Genomic DNA, 4975 nt, shown 5'->3' with positions numbered 1-4975 from the left:
GTATTGTATTGTGTTGCGTTGTGTTGTGTTGTGTTGTGTTGTGTTGTGTTGTGTTGCGTTGCATTGTATTGTATTGGAATGCATTGTATTGACTTATTTTATTTCGTTAGTTATTTCTGTGTTATTCTATTTATTTATGTGTTTGCTTGTTTTTGCCTGATCAAAGGTCAATCAGACCCAGTCGTCAAAGTGGCGATTTCCTAGGCAACGAGGGAGGGAGGAACTTGGAGGTGGGGGCGGGGGCGGTGGAGAAGACACAGTTGCCCCAGGCTGTGCGCAGGCGGCCTGGTGCTTCCTTCCTCTGCGAGGCCTCCGTTTTCAGAGCAACAGTGGCCGCTAGGTGATGCCCGACGTCTGCCAATGAGAGTGTCAGCCCGGAATGAATTGGGATCCCCTTAGGGGGGGGCGGGGAAGGATGTGCGGGGAAGGATGGAGGCGATTCCCCACAACTAATCGACCAGGGCCCCTGGGGGGACACAGCCTAAGTCCCCACCCATCGGATCATCTGGAACTTCCGTCCAGAGACGAGAGACCGACTGGGAATTCTCTCAGTCAAGGTCCAAACCGAAAAGAATCACCGGCACAGACACCAGGACTAAGGCAATTTCTAAAAGACTGGTTTCTGTGTTTTGGGTGAATCCGTGTATTTCTGTATCACAAAATTACCTATTTCGAACGCTACGATTTTTCTCCTCCTTTCGTGTCCCGTCCTGTGATACACAGACCAGGGGACTCCTCAGCTCACAGTCCATGAGGCCAGAAGATGACGTCCCAAATTTCTATTTAGAATGAATTTAAGCAGGCCAGCCAAAGCCAAACACTCTGCCCTGAAACTATCGGGAAGACAAGCGGGGGGGGGGGGGGCGGGGCGGAGGCGGGGGTCTGGGCGCGGTAGGCTCGTGCCTGTCATCCCCGCACTCTTGGGAGGCCGAGCGCAGGTGGATCCTTCGATCCAAGCCTTGGCAACATGGTGAGACCTCGTCTCAAACAAAAATACAAAAACTAACTGGTTCCATAACCTGGACTCAAAGTTAATAAATAGATAAATAGGCCGGGGGCGGTGGCTCACGCCTGTCATCCCAGCACTGTGGGAGGCCGAGGCGGACGGATCACGGGGTCAGGAGATCGAGACCATCCTGGCTACCACAGTGAATACCCATCTCTACTCAAAATACAAAAAAGTAGCCAGGTACGGTGGCGGGCGCCTGTAGTCCCAGCTACTCGGGAGGCTGAGGCAGGAGAATGGCGTGAAACCGGGAGGCAGAGCTTGCCGTGAGCCGAGATCGCGCCGCTGCCCTCCAGCCTGGGCAACAGAGCGAGAGTCTGTCTCGAAAATAAATAAATAAATAAATAAATAAATAAATAAATGAATAAATGAATGAATGAATGAATGAATAAAGAATAGCAAATAAATAAATACATTAAAATTGAAAACTAAAAAAAAATAAAAATAAAAAAGTGTAGCCGGCCGGGCGCGATGGCTCACGCCTGCCATCCCAGCACTTTGGGAGGCCGAGGTGGGGAGATCACCTGGGGTCGCCAGTTCGAGACCAGCCTGACCCACATGGAGAAATGCCGTCTCTACTAACGATACAAAATCAGCCGGGTGTGGTGGCCCATGCCTGTAATCCCAGCTACTCTCAGGAGGCTGAGGCAGGAGAATCGCTTGAACACGGCAGGTGGAGGTTGCGGTGAGCCGAGATGGTGCCACTGCACTCCAGCGTGGGCACCAAGAGTGAGACTCCGTCCCAAGGAAAAAAAAAATGAAGTGCTGTATTCTGTTATTTCTGCTTCCTGCCCTGAGAAGAACATAGTACAACTGTTGCCTGCCAGCCTGCCTGCCTGCCTGCCTGCCTGCCTGCCTGCCTGCCTGCCTCCCTGCCTGCCTGCCTGTGACAGGGCCTCACTCTGTCTTTCGCCCAGACTGGAGCACAGTGACACCATTATGGCTCGCTCACTGCAGCCTCAACCTCCCCAGGGTTAGGCGATTCCTCAAGGGATCCTACGGCCTCGGCCTCCCAAAGCGTTGGGGTTACAGGCGTGAGCCACCAGCACCCGGCCTGAGTTAATACGTCTGGTCTCACTACGTCCTCACCACACACCCATGAAGAACTCAAGTCAAGAGAGAGTCAGCAAGAGACTCTCAGCATTCTCTCCTGAAAGCACGAGTGTCCCGAGCGCCTGTGGTTTCAGGTGGCCGCGCGTAGAGGAGAGATCGCCAATGTTTCCAGAGAGGTGCGAGCCACAGTCATTCGAGGGCATCCGAGCACGAGATGGGGTTTCTGACAGCGACTTAAGGGCCAGGAAGGGCCAGAATCTGCCGAGGCCCGTGTTCCAGGGTGGGGCCCATGGAACCCAAGGTAGAGGGAGTCAGCGGTCCGCACGGAGAGAGCTCCAGCCCTAGGCCCCGCTGTGCAGACCGAATCAGAAGGAAGAGAGTCCTTCGTCCTACATGCCACATCCCTCACATCCCCCCACTGAACTTGGGAGCGGATCCGTGTTCCAAACACGAGGTGACTCTCGGTTTGCAATGGATCACAAGGGGCCGGGCTTTCCAGAGTCGGCAGGATAGAGAAGTCATTCGGGCTCGGCCTCCCCCATCCCCCGGGAACGGTCCCGCTGGTGACTTTAAACGAGCCGGGGCTGGCCTGGCCGGGCCATAGCCGCTACGGGAGTGGGGTGGCGGTGGGGTGCGGGCGGTGTGGGGTGGGGGGATGCCTGAGGCACTGCAGAAAGTGGGCCTGAGCCTCGAGGATGACGGTGCTGCAGGAACCCGTCCAGGCTGCTCTATGGCAAGCACTAAACCGCTGCGCTTACCGAGATGCGGTTTTCCTCGCAGAACGCCTTTATGCAGAAGTACACTCAGAAGAAGCCTTGTTTTCACTGGTGACCTGTCCTTACCCCTCAGGAAAGGCCTATAAAGCATATAGACTCTGGAAAGGACACAGTGGTACTGCACCGCCATGCAAATACCGGCTTGCAAAATGTTGCGTGGATCTCAGCAAGCTTGCAGAAGGGGAACACATCTTATCGGGTGGAGTGTTTCCTAAGCAGAAAAGCCATGACGATATTTTTACTGAGTCTGGTGATTCAGCTCGCTTTACTCTCTCATTGCCGGGACACGCATATCGCAAGACAGATCGGCTTGCCAAAGGATCCGAATGTGACCAACAGGGCCTTAGTTGAAATCCTTTCCTCTGGTATCCCTTTGAATCATTATGTGAAGTAGGTGAAAAAGCAAGATCCTGACCAAACACTTCAATTCACATCTTTACAGAACTTTGGCAACTGTCTGTCCAAGTGTTGCCCCACACAAGTACCTCGTCCTAGCTTATGTCACAGACAGCCTGAGACCGTTCTTACGGAAACACCCCAGGACACCATTGAATTAAACAGATTGAGTTTAGAATCTTCCAATTCAAAGTACTCCTTGAATACAGATTCCCCAGTGTCTTCTATGGATTCAGCTGTCATTTCACCTGATACTGTCCCACTGGGAACGGGAACTTCCATGTGATCTAAACAGGTGCAAAATGAACCAAACACCGGTCGAAGTTTATTAGGAGGGCCAGCAGCTGTTGGTCCATTCACCCCAAGTGTTGGGACTTTGCCAGTAGAAACCTCGGGTCCCGGAGATGGATCCTATTTACAAAACTACACCGCTTTGAGACACCTTCTGTAATTGACGTGCCACCCACCGGAGCCCCTTCAAAAAAGTCTGTTGCCAGAATCGGCCAAACCGGAACACAGTCTGTCTTCTCGCAGAGGGGAATCAGCCGAAAGGTCACTCCAATTCTTGCAAAAACACAAAGTTCTGGTCCACAAACGAGTGGAACGCCTCAGGTGTTGAGCCCCACTATGGCGTCTCCCCCAAATGCACGACCTCAAAGAAATTCGCGACTCTTGACTAGTGACAGCTCCACAACCAAGGATAATAGGAAAAAATTTAAAATGAAGTTTCCACCTGAAATCCCAAGCAGAAAAACAAAAAGTAGAACTAATAATGGAGGTACACCACAACCTAACATAAACGATAGCCTGGAAATGACAAAACTGGACTCTTCCATCGTTTCAGAAGAGAAAAGAGCCGCAATCACACCTCAGATTCAGGCTTTTCATCTACAAAAAGCAGCAGCAGAAGGCTTGATGAGCCTTCTTCGTGAAAGGGGGAAAGGTTATTTAGCTTTGTGTTCTTACCACCGCAAAGAAGCTATCCATATTTTGAGCCATCTACCTTCTCACCACTAGAATACCGGTTGGGTACTGCGCCAAATTGGAAGGGCCCGTTTTCAACTTTCAGAGTCCGTGCGACCTGAAAGAATATTCTCAGAGGTTAGAAGGAGGGAGAATTATAGAGTGGAAGGCATGGAGATCTACACTACAACACTTTGGCATCCTCCAAAAGATGTTGCTCTTTCAGTTCTGTCGAAAGACTTCACAGACATGGATAAAAGTTCTCCAGCCAGAGGCCTGGTGTGCTGCAGGGACCCGTTGCAGTCTGCAACGGGAACAGGATATTGCCATTAAATTCTTCCAGAGAACTATCGAAGTGGATCCAAATGATGCTTACGCCTATACCGTCTTAGGGCGTGAGTGTGTCTTCACTGAAGAATTGGACAAAGCCTTAGCTTGATTTCGAAATGCTCTCAGAGTCAGTCCTAGACATTGCAATGCATGGTAAGTGGTCAGGAAGCATAAAGACAACAATACCGGTTGGGTACTGCGCCAAATTGGAAGGGCCCGTTTTAAACTTTCAGAGTCCATGCGACCTGAAAGAATATTCTCAGAGGTTAGAAGGAGGGAGAATTATAGAGTCGAAGGCATGGAGATCTACACTACAACACTTTGGCATCCTCCGAAAGATGTTGCTCTTTCAGTTCTGTCAAAAGACTTCACAGACATGGATAAAAGTTCTCCAGCCAGAGGCCTGGTGTGCTGCAGGGACCCGTTGCAGTCTGCAAAGGGAACAGGATAT

The sequence above is a fragment of the Pongo abelii genome, chromosome 22 (assembly GCF_028885655.2).
Source record: "Pongo abelii isolate AG06213 chromosome 22, NHGRI_mPonAbe1-v2.0_pri, whole genome shotgun sequence".
Taxonomy (NCBI): Eukaryota; Metazoa; Chordata; class Mammalia; order Primates; family Hominidae; genus Pongo; species Pongo abelii.
Note: the sequence above shows the minus strand (reverse complement) of the source record.